Source organism: Desmodus rotundus, chromosome 6, assembly GCF_022682495.2.
Source record: "Desmodus rotundus isolate HL8 chromosome 6, HLdesRot8A.1, whole genome shotgun sequence".
In the NCBI taxonomy this organism is placed as follows: Eukaryota; Metazoa; Chordata; class Mammalia; order Chiroptera; family Phyllostomidae; genus Desmodus; species Desmodus rotundus.
The window spans coordinates 132,280,992-132,298,694 of NC_071392.1; the positions used below are offsets into that span (position 1 = coordinate 132,280,992).

At 44.9% G+C, this 17,703-nt stretch overlaps 1 protein-coding gene and 1 long non-coding RNA gene across 6 annotated transcripts in view; one reads left to right on the top strand and one right to left on the bottom strand.

The window, feature by feature from the left end:
• Window positions 1–700: 700 nt before the first annotated feature.
• On the bottom strand, window positions 701–2,857 carry LOC128781160 (uncharacterized). The gene is made up of 3 exons (XR_008427053.1): window positions 2,745–2,857; window positions 2,022–2,118; window positions 701–1,582 (listed from the first exon to the last, which is right to left on the bottom strand). It is a non-coding gene; the product is annotated as an uncharacterized lncRNA (long non-coding RNA).
• The window catches only part of RIN2 (Ras and Rab interactor 2), a 239,526-nt gene continuing 223,456 nt past the window's right edge, over window positions 1,634–17,703 (top strand). For 2 of the 5 annotated variants that reach the window (XM_045194656.2, XM_045194655.2), the window contains exon 1: window positions 1,899–1,977. The gene's annotated coding sequence lies outside the window, so the exon portion shown is untranslated. Of the gene's footprint in view, window positions 1,650–1,887; window positions 1,978–17,703 lie in introns of those variants that run through there. The other 3 variants (XM_053926043.2, XM_024559337.3, XM_053926041.2) reach the window with 3 other exon arrangements.

Genomic DNA, 17,703 nt, shown 5'->3' on the forward strand with positions numbered 1-17,703 from the left:
AGAGAGAGAGAGAGAGAGAGAGAGAGAAAGAGAAACATTGCCTGGTTGCTTCCTGTATGTGCCCTGACCAGGGATAGAACGAGTAACCCAAGTCTGTGTCCTGACAGGGAATCAAACCCACAATCCTCTGGTATACCGGATGATCCTCCAACTAACAGAGCCACCTGACTAGGGCCAAAGTTATTTATGTTTTTAATCTGGGTGTTATCACAAATAAATCAAAAACCAAAACATGTATAAAGTAAAAATGTTACAGTAAGTGAAGTTTAACTTATTATTGAAGAAAAACTTCTTGTAGAATAAATTTAGTGTAGCCTAAGTGTACAGTATTAATTAGTCTATAGTACTGCCTTAGGCTTTCAGGTTCACTCACCCCTTTCTGACTCACCCAGAGCAACTTCTAGTCCTGCAAGCTCCATGTATGGTAAGTACCATATACAAGTATATCATTTTCTATCTTCTATACCATATTTTTACTGTACCTTTTCTATGTTTAGATACACAAATACTTGCCAGTATAATTGCCTGAAGAATTCAGTACAGAAACATGTTGCACAGGCTTGTAGCCTAGAAGCAATAGGCTACCCCATCTAGGTTTGTGTATGTGCATTCTGCCATGTTTGCACAGTTTCCCCGCCCCTGTCCCCCACCCGTCCAGAAAGTCAGCCCCACCAGGGTGGGGAGATTTTTCTGTCACCAGTGTATCCCAAGCATTGACTCAGTGCCTGGAACATAGCAGATGCTCAATTATTTATGGAATGGGTAACTTGGAACAGAACCCTAAGTGCATTGGGTTGTTCACCTGAGAACTGAGCTGATTATAAATGATAAATAAATCTTGGCATTTTAGAAGGCAGGATTCATAAGAACTACACTAATAAAAGTTTCTTCTGTTGCTGAGCTACAGCACTACAAGAACAAAAATAAGGTCCTTCTCCATTTCCCTTTTCTGCTTCGTTCCAAATCAGGTGTTCTAGAGGCTCTTTTTGCAACACTGCTTCGGTAACTCTACCACTGTCAGCAGTTTCTCCCTAACGGTGCTCTCCCCAGCGTTAAAGTGGAACTCCACGGGAAGCTCACCAGGGACCGGCCTGACTCGGATCCTGGAGAGGAGCCGGCCAGATCCCAGCTTCCCCACCAGTCCCTGTCGCCTTCCCTGGGCAGATAAAAGTCTCCCAGCACAGAGCCTTTTAAACCGTATCCCGCCTCCCCGATGCTCTTCTTCCCGGGGGCCGGGAGGGGCTGGGCGGTCTCCTTCCCTGCGAAGACTAACCAAAGCCCAGTGGTGGGATTGCGGAGGTCGCCTGTGCTTCTAGAGCCGGTCCGAGCTGGGACAAAGGGCCAGACTGTCGGAGGCCAACGCCTGGGCTTTCCAGCTGACGCGCGGAGTCTGGAGTGTGCGGTTGGGCGGCGGCGGCTGGTCCCGGGAAGGCGGTGCGCGCGGGTTTGTGTGGCTCTACAATGAGTGGAAAGAAAGGAGACGGGACGAATCTCCGAGAACAAACTCCGGTCCTCCTCCGGGAGTGTATAGAAGAGGGGCAGCTGCGCCGAGGCAGGTCGGGAGTCGGTCTGGCCAAGTTTGCTACGGGTTAAATAAACTTTTTAAGTCCCGGCTCCCTCGCGTCCCAGCTGGGATTCCTAGTCCCAGGGTAAGCTCGGAGGCTGCACATCCAGAGGGGCGGAAGATACGCTTTACTAGGAGCCGGGGTGGCGATATCCCGGGTCAGAAAAGCGCCTTCCTCGCCCCCTCAGATTACCCCTCTCGAGGGGGTGGGGGCTGGCGGCTGGCTACCAGCACTGGAGCTGAGGGAGGGCCGAGGCTAACACAAAGCCCTTCTCTCCCCTCCTCCTCCTTCTCCCCTCCCCTTTCCTCTTCCTCCTGCTCCTCCTCCCGGTAGTGGAAACCCAGCCCGGCGCTCGTCCGCGGGGCCACCAGTCGCCCCCGCCTCCAGGACCTGCGGGGACTGCTTGCGTGAGGTAAGGGGCGGCGGCAGCGGAGACCCCACCCCCTGTGCCCTTACCTAGCGCGCAGGAAGACTCCGGGGCGCTGGCGGGGACTCTGCGGGTTTCAAGGCGCAGGTTGCTGCTCTTCACATTCTCCTCCCCTCCGGGAAAGACCTGAGGGAGAGAGCAGGCGAGCGCCCTCGGAGGGAGGTCGTGGGGACCGATGGGGGTGGGGGCGCCAGGGAGTGGGGACGCTCGGACGGGGGCTGGGTGATATTACGACGCTGCGAGGCGGTCCAGGCAGGGTCATGGGGTATCCTCAGCTGACCTTTGCGGGAGTGGGGTGCGGGGCAGCTGGGCTGGGGGCGGTGACGACGCGGTGGTTCGAGGTGCCGGGTGTGTGCTTGCGAGTGCGCGCGCGCGCGCGCGCGCGAGAGAGAGGAAGGTGGTAGGGACTTTTGTGGGGTTCTACCTGCGGGGACGCCCACACGGTATCAAGTGCGGGAGGGTGGGAGCAGAGGTCACACATCTCCGGCCCCCAGCGCTGACTTGGTCCTTGCGCCCAGCCAGAGCACTAGGCAGACTCTCCAGCCGGAGATTTCCTTCCCGGGGAAGTAGCCTCAGCTGGAGGGGTCAGTGAGTCCTGGCTGGGGGGCGCAAGGGCTGTAGTGGTGACTGACTGTGGCTGCAAAGCGGGCGGGGGAGGAGCCCAGGGTTCCTGCCAGGAAGGGACAGAGCCACTTTCCCACTTGAAGCCTCCACCATTGGCCTCTATTCCCACAGGCTCAGCGTCCACTCACCCGTCACAGGGCGCCCCTTGATGGCTGGGAGACAGCAGGGTTTGCAGAATTCAGCTTTAGAGTCTGTAATATGTTGCCAAGAAATACAAGGCAATACCAATCCCCTGGGCTCAAAGAGGCTCTTCTCTCATTAAAGCTCTCAAATCCTTGGGGCTTTCTGAATTAAGCAGAGGAGGTCAACACTCTGACCCCGCATACAGCGCAGCCCCACTTTCTTGCAGTCTTGAGGGTTTCAAGCACCCCGGGGTTTTTTGAAACATGCTATTATCAACAAAGAAACCCTCAGCATTCTTCAACCAACAGGACTGTGTAAATATTGCAGCAAAAATAAACATTTGGTGGTTTTCAGTAATTAAGATAAATAGAATTTTAATGCAATATTTTTTTAAAAAATCAAATTTAATGCAAAAAACCCACGATGAACAAGATACCAGCATTTTCTGTAAAGATGGAGTGTTTTATGACTGCAACCTGGGCATTGGAAACAGTCATTTCCAAGCACCCTCAGTGTGTCTGGTCCCCACTTGGGGGTTTATGAAGATTGACAATGACATACAACAGATTAGGCAATGCTGGTTTCACATATAGTCATGTTTTTGGACTGTAGAACTTTATTTACTTTTTACCCTGTTCAAATATGGGAAAATATTTGGTAAGTGTACATAGAGGCACACATTTCCCTTGTTTGCCTCAGGTTCCAATGTGTCTCTAGATCAGGTGAATTCCCAGTGCTCTGGAACCTCCATAGAGGATATCAGGAGCCAGGGGTTGGGAGGGGCCTGGGCAGTGACAGGACCTTGCATTTGGGACTGGAGAAGGCTGATGGTTGACAGTAGCTTTGAGGTCTGAGGACTCTGCTCTCAGCACTCAGAGGTTGGGGACATGAGAGAAGGCCCGATCTGCTATGAAGACCTCCTTGTTTAATAAGTTCTGCAGACATTACCTAAGCAGAGAAGACCTAAAATAGCCCACACTTGACCCCTATGCAGGGGTAGATGGCAGGAGATTGCCTCCCTTGAGGGCTATGGTATGTGCTTGTTTAGAGATAACTTCCCAGCAGCCCTCATCCTCACCCAGAGTCTCTTGCCCCTTCTCCAGTTTCAGGGGTCACTACCCCCCTCCAAAAAGAAATTCCACTCTCCAGAAACAACCTCTTTACCAAGCTAAATTTCTTCCTCTGCTTAGGGGAGACAGATAACTGGTTTCTCCTCTGTGCAAGGGCATGCAACACTGGGAGGTCAACCTTAATTGGGCCCATTCTTCATATACCCCCCACATTATATCATTTTGGCATTATGTCCCATTCCCCTTATGCATCCAACACTCCTAATAATCCTTCAAGATTCCTAAGGTTTCAGCTGGGAAGCTTTCTGTGACCTCCCTCCTCCTTTTCCTGGCAAGGTACCCACCTTAGCACCCCAGAATTCCTTGTGTGTGTATCACTTATGAGCAGTATGCAGTGGACCCCACTTGCTCACCGTCTGAACTTCCTAAGGTCGAAACCCAGGTCATGGCTCTTACTGATTAGCACTCAAGGAATGGGTATTGAAAGAAAGAACAAAAGTATCCCTTTATAAATGCATTTTGAGGGGTTATACAGCAAGAAGTATATCCTTAGCAGAGAATCATATTTTTATGGCACTTTATAAAATGTTTTTATAGATGATGATACCTTAGTTGTTTCTCACAATGTTATTAGTTCCACTTGATAGGTGAGAAAAGAGGCCTAGAGAGGTCAAAATACCAAAGCTAAAACCAGGGCTCAGATCTAGTAATCATTTCGCTGTACCACAGCTGCTTGCTAGAGGTGGGTCTGCTCAGAGACACACCCTATACAATGTATGTCTAGAATAGAATTTACTCAGTTGTGTTTTAGGATGCCACCTTGCAAAAAAATTACTAAAGGGTTACAGTGGTAAAATATACTAGAGTAATGCTCCCTGGCTGTTGTTGCTCAGTGGATTGAGTGCCGGCCTGCAAACCAAAGGGTCACCAGTTTGATTCCCAGTCAGGGAACAGGCCTGGGTTTTGGGCCAGGTCCCCAGTAGGGGGCATAGGAAGGGCAGTCACACTCTGATGTTTCCCTCCCTGCCCCTCTAAAAATAAATAAATAAAAATCTTTAAATATATATGAGTAATGCTAATGTTAAGCAGGTTTTTCACTGCAGGATTTTCAGTGCCTTTATCATTATAGTGTGCATTGGGACTTTTTAGGATGATGTCATAATATAGAATGTTTACCAGCTTCATCTGGCCACAGGATACTGTTTCTTATGAAACATCTTCTGGATCCAGTGTTCCAAGGGATCCACCTCAGGAAATGTTTGGTTCACTCTAATGGTTTTTAGTTCATCTTCTGACATCTAGGCAGTTTCTGAAGAGCATTGGCACTTACGATAGTAAAAATGTATATTCTGGACACTAAACCTAACCCCCCTTGTAAATCTAGAGTTAATTGTTGGCCTGCCAGTTTCTGTGAGCCTGGTTAACATGAGTCAGTTCTCCAGGTTTGATCAGATCTGAGGGAGCTGAGGAGTCCCATATAAAATGCAAACAGGACTTAGACAGCTGTCTTCATGCTGCCCAGAAGCCTGCGGGTCTCACTCAGCCTTCCCTGAGAAAACCTCAGATGCAGCTGTGTGTGGAACAGCAGCTTAGGTGTTCTGATACTGATGGTACTTTTTGGTTGATCACCTCCACTGAATAGGAAAATATACCCTGAGTTTTCAGTTGTCTTGCTTCCTCTTTCCTGGGGAGCTGGCAGTGTGGACGGTGTCAATTGTCTACTCATGGAAAGGTAGCAGCAGTCACTCACTTGGTGCCTCTGACCTGGAACAAAGGCTGCTGATGGCAGCCCCCTCTTCATATGCACCCATTGTTTAAAATCAGGTGTTTTTAAAAAAGGCTTTGATTACAACCTACTATTTATCAGGCACTTTTCACAGATCTGTAACTCTGGCTATTCAGGCTATATTAGCTTTAAGAGGAGATGAATTGGGGAAGCTGGAGTTCCTATTTCAAGGATTCAGAGAATAGTTGCAGGCTAGCAGAGGAGCCTTGGGAAGTGATACTGTGATCAGAGAAACAGCTGGGTGAATTTACTGTCTTCCTGCAGATGTTTCTAGATCTCCAGCACTGAGCAATTTATGTCAAGATTTGTCTCACAAATTTTTCCAAAGCCTGAAAAGCAAGTAGTCCCTGAGATCTGTGTTGAATAGGGTGGTGTCACAGAAGTCAAGGACGGGAGTGTTTTGAGAAAAATGGACCTATTGGATAGGGGCATGTGTGTGTGTTTCCAGGAATGTGTGGTGTGTGCATGTGTGTGCACACAAGCATGGGCACGCACTCCTACATATAGCCAAGGAAGAGACTGGGGAGGAAATAGCTAGTGTGATGTTTAACCTATTGATTTGAAAAGGCCTGTATTAAAAGTCCAGGTAGAAATTTTCAATAGGCAGTTGGAGACACAGGAAGTTGTTGGGGCACTGTGTACTGAAGCTGTCTCCATTTGATGAACTTACCCAGAGTGAAGCCACAGGTGGAGCAGGAAGGTCAAAGCAGAACTTCCTTTGGATGTCATCCCGGGGCAGGGAAGCAGATTCTTAAGCCTGGGGTGGAGGGAGGAAGAGCCTGTACTGATAAGCCGGCCCATCCAGAACCTTCAACCTACTAGTTTATGGCCAGAACCTGTTGCGGTGGGGTGCAGGCGACCCCAGGTTGTTCATTCCTGAGAAGTGTGGAGTGTCAGTTGAGAGTGTGAATGGAACCACACAAGTTAATACAACCACTAACAAACCCTCTCAACAGCATTCTCACACATTGAATGAATGATATGATTTTTGTAGTAGAAAATATTTTTTAAACTTGCTAATGGTTTCATGTCTAATGAAAGTCTAAACAGAACCATTTTGTAGAAGACTCTCAGAAAACAAAGTTGGATTTTGGGGGGAGTGGGGTATTGAGGCTATGAGCATTTCATTGTTATTCTGGTCAAGAATCTTTGGTGGCAGGGACCCCTGGCAGTAACTTTGAATACCACCAAAAGTTGTAAGGAAAGTGATAAAGCTATGTTCATTTATATTTTGAAACCATCTGCAAGATTGATTTAAATGATGTGGCTGAGCTTTACAGTGTCCAAATGAGAAGCAAATTCAGGTGTTCTAATTGCTGCTGTGAAGTTATATCTCATTTTTATTTGATCAAGTGATAGTAAATAATGAAGGTATCAACATGTAATCCTTCACTTGCCTGAAATTCTGAAAAGTTGAGAAGTTTTAAAATCAGACTTGGTGGAAACATTTGTATTTTACAATTTTTAATGAAGTCTATTTTATTTAAGTAGGTTATCCTAGTAAATGAGATAAATAGAACTTTTGGTTTTCACATACATGATTTTATGTGTTTGATAAGGAATACAAAAATCCAAACATTTAGCTAGTTTAAGTAGTTAACCAGATGAACTTTATTCACTTAATAAAGCATTTTTTCTTTATTATAGAAATCACTACATAATTTTTTTTCCCAATACCTAATGTCCCGTTACATTAACTCTGGTTTGATTACAAGAATATTGTTTAAAAAATGAATTGAGACAAATATCTCTTCTTAGGGTAAACAAAGGTCCCTTCACTGATAAGATGCACATGAACATTTTAGTCCCCAGAAATCAGCCAACTTCCACACCTCCCCGCAGGTCTGACACCAGAAGCCATGTCTCCTAAGACCAGAATGGAGTTTGTCTGACTTCAGCGCTTGGTGCCAGGATAAGAGAGATGGCATCTCAACCACACCCCCCATTTCACTGTCTAGACTTTTTTTTTTACCTAAGTGCTGAGTGTTTGTGACTTTTTGTTATACAAACACTATTGTTTTGTGTAGTTGAATGTTAGTATTTTTTCTTCGGATTTCTTTAATGGCTCCTGTGCTCAAAAAGCCTTTCTTGCTTTCACAAACAACTAGTCATTTATCCTTTCTTCTAATTTTTAGGGTTTCAATTTTACAGGTTACTGTTTAAATTCATTTGGAATCATTTGCTAGGTGGTCTGCTAAGTAAGAATGCCACTTAATTCTCCCCCTCCCCTTACAAGCTTACCCCCCAGGCCCAGTATCCTTTGGTGAATAAACTCACCTCTCCGTAGCTCTTTAATCCATGCACTGTTTGGCAGGGCAAGTTCCACTTCACTTTCTGTCCCTGCACAATTTTCTAAGCAATGCTCACCATTAACTCTTCCAGTTAAATTTTATTCCATGGGATTTGTTTGCAATGATATTAAGCCTAGACACTCATTTTGGAAGACTTGATAGTTTTTGACCCTCTTTTTCTAGTAAATCACAAATTGAATGCAACCCGTAAGTGTTGGTTGTGCATATTCAGATCACACTTACTGACCAGTCAGCAGGGTACGTGGGGAAAGAAAACACTAACCAGACTGGTTCTGCAGAGACAGGGTGGCTTCAGGTTTCTGTGCTGCCAGGGGTGTGGGATCCTGGCTGACTTCCAGAGATTGATCTGTCAGGTGCCACTGTACAATTCCTGGCCTGAGGGACCTCCAGCCTAGCAGTGGGTAGTTACAAACACTGGTGAGCACAGGATAGTGTGGTTACTACATGACTAAGGAGACACGCTTGTGCCAAGTTTGAACTTGAAAACCCCTAATTAAAGTTCTTTATTATTTTCCTTTGCAATTGTTTTTCCCTTTAGCAATTTAGGGATCCAAAGGAGAACGGAGACAGAGGCTTGTATCTTTTGAAAAGGGGTGTCTTTTTAAAACAAGCACAGGGAAGAGGCTATGGATTGCAGAGGCTCCTTTGGCTCTTAGCTACACTCCTGTGTGAAGGAAGTGTGTGAACAATGATTCCCCAAGTTTTCATGGCTCCTGATCAAGGAGCACAGGGAGGGAGGGAGGGAAGAAAGGTGGGAATAGGGTCCAATGAACAGAAAGGCTCCCCTTCACGTTGATGAAGGTGCCCCATTTATGGTGGTTTCCTCAAAGCTTCTTAACTTGCTCTGTAGGATAAGGTCTGATGTATGAAGTATCAGTCAGACCCAACAGTTCCCTGTCCCTCCCTCATGGCGGGAGCCTTCTCCTGGCCATCGGTCCATGATCCTCCCACCCCCATCCCATTCTGTCTATATTCTGGGATCCCTGTCTTAACACATACCACCTAATGCATATTTGGTATTACAGTTTTCTTCTGAGAAAATTTCTCTCATGCCCTAATTATGCCTAATATTTTCCCTAAACAGTGTACAGGGTGATCTTAGGCTGTACCTATGATCTAAACAGTACAAGTAACCTCCTACATTTTAATCTTGGCTTGGGCTATCCCTCTCTCTTAAATTCTGTCTTCATTGGTACCTGCTAGAGGTGGGATCATCTCAAAGAGTTGGAGCTAGGAAAGAGTGGCCATTTTCTATGCAAGGGTGATGTGGTCGCAGGTAGAAAGGGTACTTTGTCCGGTCCCGGTGTCAGAAAAGGATTCTGGCAGAATCTGTCAGAGGGAGCAATAAGGTGATAATAGCTATAAACAGTGGATTATTGGGTAGGAGTGTCAAGTGCAAAGAATGAGAATCAGAAGTAGTGTGGGACATTTGGGGAAAGAACACATTGTTCATTATGGCCCCACTCAGAACATGAGGCTCCCTGCTTGCATTCTGCAAAGTGTGGAGTGAGAGGAAGACATGGTTCAGACCTTTTGAGAGCTTTCAGCCCAAGGAAGGAGGCAAGAGCTCTACGTTTGGGACAAAGTGGAAGACAATTTAGGACAGTGTTATGTCCTCAAAAGTCTGACTGGAGAGATGGGGAGTCTTGAAGAGAAACTCATCATCACTGCTCTGGGTGACAGTCCTGTCACAGGAACGCTCAAGCCCTGCAGGGGATTTTGCCCTATTTTTAATTTTATTATCAATAGACTCTCAACCTTTGTAAGAGGAGATAAGGGGAGGTCTTCAGAGGAAAGTTCTGGAGACAGTGCAGGACCCACCAGAGTGGGGACATCAGAGGCCAGTTTATTATAGTACTTATGCCTCTGTGCTGGTCAGTCTTTGGCTGAGGGCTGCCTCACGCACCTCCAGCTCTCCTTGCATGCAGTCTAAGCAGGTCCCATGAGCCTGCCACACAGAGACACAGGTGCCACTGTGGGAGTGAAAATAGTAGAGGGAGTTGTGGAGATACAGCAAACCACTAGCAGCATCCACCATGGTCTTGGACACTTGTTCTCAGCCTTGCCAGCAGGTCACAGTTAGGAAGAATTCATCCTCTTTCATTTCTGTGACACCCTCTTGTGATGTTGTGAGGTGCAGGTGTTTCTTACTAACCCTCTGCCACAAGTAGGGACATGTATGGCTTACTGGCCCATCTTTGATGCTTCTTGGTCATGTTTATTTCCCACAATTCTGGTGCAGTTTATTATGCCCTCAGACTTTATTGGAAATATTCATTATAATCACAGGATGCCTATAAATATGTTAATATCCTTCTTGAAAACAGCTAGATCTTTGTTTCTATTATTGTTGCCTGTTTGTTCCTTAAAGAGTAACTGAGGAGGAGTGGGGTGGAGGACATTGAGAACCGTGGTCTACATGATGAGAGAACATTAAGATCTGAAGGAGAATTTCTTCATCATGTCAGGAAATGGCAACATATGCTCTTACTGTCTAGACCGGTCACCTGTCAGATCCTTACTCTTAGATATATGTAAGCATCTGAGTGCACGTGCATCTCCCACCGCTGTTGTTTCTGTGCCTTAGTAACCATCGTCTTCCCCTCCCCATTTCTGGTAGGTTGCACAGGACCTGGCACTGAGCTGGTCTCCCTGGGGCTGGCTAGTAGTGTGCAGGAAAGATGACAGTGCAAGTCCAGGTGATTGAGAGTATGTTTATTAAGGCTGGGGACAGTGAAACAAAGAAGGGCTTAGCATAGAAGAAGCAACAGGAGAACCTAGGCCGGACTGCTTTAGCTCTCTGGGAAGTCAGAGAAAAGAGGGCCTTGGGGGAACAATTTCAGGGGGTTAGTCATGGATAAGCTGCTGCAGCCCATTGCTCCCCATGTTGCAAGTCTCATGGGGTCCCTTGAACTCCTAGAGTTTAGGAGATGCCTGCCTGCGGGGGAAGAAGAGAGGGAAGGGAAAGGAAGGGGCATATGGTGCCCTTTGTTTTGAGGGGTTTTATCTCTCTCTTGCAGGCTGTAATCTTAGGGGAGGGTTTCAGCAAAATATTCATTAGTTTTGCTGGTGTGCCCTTTCAGGGTCACTGTCTCCATTGATTGGTCAGTGACAGGGCAGGGTGCTGTTAGTCACTGCAGTTGGTCCTGGCATCACCCACCTCGTTTTGCTGCTTTTCTGGGCCTGGAGCTGAAACACAACTAAGGCCTGGATGTCATCTCCAGGTAGGTGACCTTCTGTATCTGGCTGTAAATTGCTCAGGTATCTATCTCAGTTTCTCCATTGTACTTGCCAAAGAATTTTTCTAGCTTCTTACTATCCTGCCTCAAGTGGAAGCAAAATGCTCAGGGGATATGTGAAGTTTCAAATTAGCCAATCACTGGAGGCTTCAGAGATGAAGCTTGTTGCTTGCTACCAGGGGGTTGCAATTTAACATGATCCTGCCAGTGATATACCACCAGTAAAAATTCTGTGCATCTGCTATTCTTAGCATGCAGTAGCTAGAATATTGTTGGAGACAGAGAAGCCAGAATTACATGGCAGGGCCATGTGGACTCAGATGACATTTTAAACATTATGGTTCAAGATCTCAAGACCTATATCATGGTCAGGTTTCATTTGAACTATTGATATATGGTGGAAATCAATCTTTTTTTCCCTAAGGTATTTTTCATTTAGCTTAAGAATTAAACTGTGAAAATAATAGTTGCAAAAGAAAAAATTATCAGCAATAAAGATAAAAGAAAACAAAAAGTTTAGTTGGTTGGAGCGTCATCTCATACACCAAAAGGTTGCGGGTTTGAACCCTGCGTAGGGCACATACCTAGGTTGTGGGTTCAATCTTCATTCAGAGCACATACAGTAGGCAACTGATAGATGTTTCTCTCTCTCTCGTCCTCCCTAAAATCAATAAACATATCCTCGGGTGAGGATTAAAAAAAATGAAGAGTACAAGCAGGAAAGGGCAACGTTTTAGAGACTATTTCCCCATGAGTCCACTTAAACTTCTGGGTCTTCGCTGGTCTTTAATATTCTGAGAGATTCTCTGTATAACCCATGAAAGATGATGCAGTGGAAATATGAAAGGCTGTACTCAGTCCTTCCAGAGAAAGAAAAGGAGCCTGGCATAAGAACCAAGACTTCATAGTTTTCAAGGATTATGATACTTTGATAAAATAAATACCATTCTAGAAATAAAAATTAATAAACATAGCAAAGTAGTTGCTGAGGTTCACCAAACTGAAAACACTGTACAACTATATGATTAAGTATTAATTTAACATAACTGCTTTTGAGGGAAAAAAAATTTCTTTTGAGTGCTGGGAAAATTAACCAAGAAATGATACCTATTGACTTCAAACATTTTTATACACCATTTGAAAAGCCCAGCGCAGGAGCAAGGAAAAAGCACTCTGATAAAGCATTTCTAATAGATCATTTAACAGAAAACTTCTGTGAATGAACATTGGTGTAAGAACACAATTCACCTTGCCTTCAGTCTTGAGGAGAAAACGTGAAATCTTGTTTTTCTTGTAGAGTTGCTTTGGCTCATTCACCACTGTTCTCTGTAATCCATCGACCCTGCCCCCAGGTCATTGTTCCCCTTTCAAGTCACATCCTCACCTGCCTCCTTTCCAACTCAGATTTCGGGGTCTGGGATTATAACCCTTCTTTTGCATATTCTTTAATTCTTTTGCCGGTTTCTTTCAGGGGACTCTCCTGACTAAACCCAAGCCAGGCTGAAGCATGCTTCCCCTAGCCTCTGCTTGTACCAGGCAGATGGGCATGGCTGTAAAATCATGGGCACATTAAAGGGTTCGGGCTGTTGACCTCTAGGGATGGACTAATAGTTCATCCACATTACTCTTTGGATCAGTCTTTGAAAGCCATTTATTATTATTTTTTATTATTTTATTTTAGATTTTATTCATTTATTTTTAGAGAGAGGAGAAGGAACAAAGAGAGGAAAGGAAACATCAATGTGTGGTTGTCCCTCATGTGCCCCCTACAGGGGACTTGGCCTACAACCTAGGCATGTGCCCTGACTGGGAATTGAACTGGTGACCTTTTGCTTCACAGTCTGGTGCTCAGTACACTGAGCCACATCAGCCAGATTATTATTATTTTTTAAAGATTTTAAAGTTTATTTTCAGAGAGAGGGGAAGGGAGGGAGAAAGAGAGGAAACATAGATGTGCAAGAGAAACACTGATCAGTTGCCTCTCGCACACCCCCAACTGGGGAGCTGGCCCACAACCCAGACATGTGCCCTGACTGGGAATCAAATAGGCATCCTTTTGGTTTGCTGGATGATGCCCAACCCAGTGAGCCACACCCGTCAGGGCAACATCCATTTATTATTATTACATTCATATGTATAGGAGTGAAATAAAGTTTTGGGAGCTAACATTTTTACTTTGATATTTCCTTTTCTCTCTGATCCAAACCTATTTTATTTAGTTAAAATGCGCTAATGGCAACCTTCTAAATTGGTTTCACAGCCCGCTAATAGGTTTTGACAAAAAGATGACCTTGGTTATTATTTCACTCTGATTCCTCACTTCTCAAACCTCCCAGATCCTTCCACCCTCCTCACTCTCAGTTGATGATCTTATGTCTTATTTCAGTAAGAAACTGAAATTAATTAGAAGAACTTCCACCAACAGACCTGTACCTGTATTGATTGCTCTGCCTCCCTGCCACCGCAGTGGATAAAACACCTGTGCTCCTCTGGAGGGTCAACCCCTTTGCTTGTACAGTGGGTCCTGACTTCTCTCATGTACTCAGGACATTACTTGAACAGTTGTCCCTCTCCATCCTGGATCACCAGTTTTTTCCTCCCTCTAATGGGTCATTTCCACCTGGGAACAATCCTACTAATACCTCCCATCTTTCAAGAACCACCCCTTACCCCACATCTACCTCCAGCTCCTTTTTCTTCTCAACTTCACTTTACAACAGAGCTCCTCACAGGGGTGTCTGAGCTTCCTGTCTTCAGTTCTCTTCCTTCCATTTTTTCCCTAGATTCACTCTCATGAAGATGTTGCACCCTAAACTGATCTTGTGAAGGTCCCTATGGCCTTCGTGTTGCCAAATCCAGTGGTCAGTTTTTGGTTCCCCATATCCTTTCATCTTCCAGCAGCATCTGACACAGGTACCTGCCCTTCCTTACAAATATTAATTCTTGGCCTTCAAGCCCATGCTTTCTCTGCTCCTCCTGCTGCACCAGGACTCCTTCTCAGCATCCTTCGTTAGCTCCCCTCATTTCTGTGATCCCTAAATAGTGAGCACCTTGGGGTTTAGTCCTTGGGTCTCTTCTCTTCCCTACTGATATTTCTGTTAAGTGAGTCATCCAGCCTCACTGCTTCAAATATTACCTGTGTGCAGATAGTCTCCAGACCAGGTTCCTCCCTTGAACCACAGATGCTGTTGGAAACTCAGTGGCTTTTTTGGTATCTGTACTTGTTGGTATTGTAGGAATTCTCAAACTGAACGTGTCCAAACAAACCCCATGTCCTTCTTGCACAGCCCTGTACCCTTCCTCTTCTCATCGTTATTTACCCCATCTCAGCAAATAGCATTCCAGTCTTTCAGGTTTCCAGGCTCTACGCCTTGGACCCCAACCCTCTACCACCATCAGCATCCACTCCACCAGCAGGTTTTGTCAGCTCTGCCTTCAAAATATACCCCTGATCTGACCACTTGTCACCTTCCCACTGCTACCACCTCAAAGCAACCCCCCCCCACTCACCTGGAATTTTGCAGCATGTGTATAACCGATCCCCTTACTTTGTCCTTGTTTCTGGCAATATTATTCTCCACAGTGTACTCACAGATACCTTTTTAAAACCTCAGCAAGATCCTTTCCTTTTCCTCCAGTTTTCATCTCACTCAGAGGAAATTCCACAGTCTTCTCCATAGTCTGCAAGTCTCTTTATGATCTGGGCTCTTCATACCTCCCCTCCCACCTGCCCATCACTCACTTGTTCCAGCAACACCAGTCTCCTTGATTGGTTTAATAAGCCTGCTCCCCTCTGGACCTCCGCACTGATTCCTCCCTTGCCTGAGACATACTCCCTTCAGATATCTGCATGTCCTGCTCCTCACTTTCTTATTTCCCCCGAATGTCCACTGCAGAGATGTCCCTGATTACCCCACATAAAATAGGAAACCTACCGCCTGCCCTTCTAACCCACTCCAACCTGTGCCTCACTTTATTTTTCAAGCATCTGTTTTCACCTGACATACATTAGGAAAGGCAGGGCTTTGTATGCTCAATGTTACCTCCTCAGCACCTAAAGTAGTGCTGGCATATGTATGTATGTGTATATAATGGCTGAATTAAGTAGTTATGGCAGAAAGATTCCTGAAGGCTTGAGTAGAGCAGCTAAAGAGGCCAAAAGATCCCTTTGTGCTAAAAATGAAAGTATGCCTGTTTTGAGGAAGCCCTCAATATTCTAGTAGGAGACATTTCATACTCACACTCAGATATTCCAGCCCAAAGCCCCAAGGCTCATGCTGTTGAATCAGGAAGAAAATGAGCTCTGGAAGTTCCCTTTATCCTGTTCCCCAACCCCTGAAAAAAAATTTCTTCAAGAGAGAAATATTTTTACGTGCAAATACATGTGGTGTTCAAATTAAGTTAGAGGGAAAGACATTAGGCAACCTACAGAAAGAGCTATAAAGGATGGTGCCAAAGAGCCAGAGTTCAAACCAGGTCTGTCAAAGACCAGGACCTAAGCTCACCAGAGTAACTCTATGTGGAAAGTACCACAAACTGAGTGGCTTAAAGCAATAGCAATTTATTTTTTCATATTTCTTGAGATGAGAAGGCCCAAATCAAGAGCTCTGCTCCCTCTGAAAGTGCAAAGGAAGGAACTGTTCTGGGCTCTCTCCTATCCTCTGGCAGTCTCAGGTTCCTTGGTTTGTAACACATCCCTCCAGCCTGCCTGCATCCTCCCATCGCAGTATTCCTCTGCTTCATCACACTGCCTTCCCTCCCTGCCTGTCTGTCCAAACTTCCCCCTTTTAAAAGGATACTTGTCATATTGGATTAGGCACCATCTAATGACTTTATCTGAACTTGATTAAATTTGCATGACCCTATTCCCAAATAAGGGCATTGTCTGTGGTACTGGTAACTAGGACTCCAACATACATCTTTTTTGGGGGGACATAATTCAACACATAACAAGATATAAGGTATCATTAGAGACTGATAATATGTCCAGGAAGTATGAGCAGTGTGTGCACAGTCAGAAAATAGCTGGGTACTCTCAGTAGGAAATAGTTACCATATTATGCTGTGTATAGTGTGCTCCCATGTATAATATGCACCCATGTTTTTTGCCCAAACTTTCAGGAAGGAAATCTGTCATTTTAATTTTTCAATTCACTTATTTATTTACTTATATTTAGAAACAAAACCAATTGTCGTACTCAAGGGTATTGTTTTGTATATGGACATCGTTATTGCTTTCTAGAGTTACACTTTTAATGCGTAAGCATAAATAAAATAATTAAAAACATTTATATAGATACGGAATTAGTACTACCCATGTAAAATGCACATCCTTATTTTTCCCTCAAAAATTTGGGTAAAAAAGTGCGCATTATACACAGCAGAATATAAGTATTCCTTGGTCAGAGTGGAATCTCCTCTCTCCTGCCTTGTTCTGACAGGGCAGGGGGTCTTTAGCACCCTCTCAGGAGTGGGGAAAAGTCAAAAATTTGAGCTGAAGCCTTAAAGAAATGGACAGGTGAAGGAAGTGGTTTTCACTATTGGCTTGGTGAGGTGCTGTCCATTAAACCACCAGAGCTGGTTCCAATGATCTCTCTGACACCATCAGGTGCCAGGTTCCCTGAGAGCTCAGCACTGAGTGAACCACAGCTTCTCCTTTCTGCTGGCTTAGGCTGTGCTAGAGGCCAAATGACTATATTTGGGAGATGAACAATAGAACTTCAAGATTCCTGATAATACAGTTCTGACGGCAGTTTTGCTGTTAAAAATGACATGGGGTGTGACAATAGAAAGAAAAATAAAATATTCTATAATATAGAACTATCATAATATATGATATACATATAATATAAAAACCAAATAAATAAATTTAGCTTTATATAAAACTCAAGGTCAAGCCTTCACCCTGACCAGCAACAACCTCCACGACCTTGGAGGTTTCTTCATTCTAACTCTGGGTTCTGTCCTATGGATTGACTGCCCTCGCACCTAAGCATAATTTGGAGGCCTTTCTAGATTTCCCTCTTTTTCCCTCACAGCTCAGGTTCCTGAACTCAGCTTACATAATGTGTTTAACACTGACTCTTATCAAGTCTCCCTCCTTCCCCCAGCATCCAAGCACAGTTCACTGAATCAGGAGGGAAACCCTTGGGATGCTTAAGAGGATGGGATGGAGTAACACAAAGTGCACATCCAAACCAGCTAATGATTATGTTTCCAAAGAAAGTCAGATAGGAATGTGGACTGGGCACATTGTATTTTTTTTGGAGCAACATGTGATAACAGTAATATTTTTGCAACTAGACAAGAAGTGGGGAAAATACCAAGAGCCAGAGATTGCAGAAGATGAGAGAGGGGCATTTAGTTAGGAAAGGCTATGATTGCCCCTAGCCTTCTGTCGATGTTTCTCCCCCTCTCTTCCTCCCTCCCTTCCTCTCTCTAAAAAAAAAAAAATTAAAAAAAGAAAAAATCATTTCTGTTCTAGAAAAAGGGCAGAAGAAATTGAAACCCTTGCATTCATTCAAAGCACTATTGAATACCTACTATGTGTTAGGTAC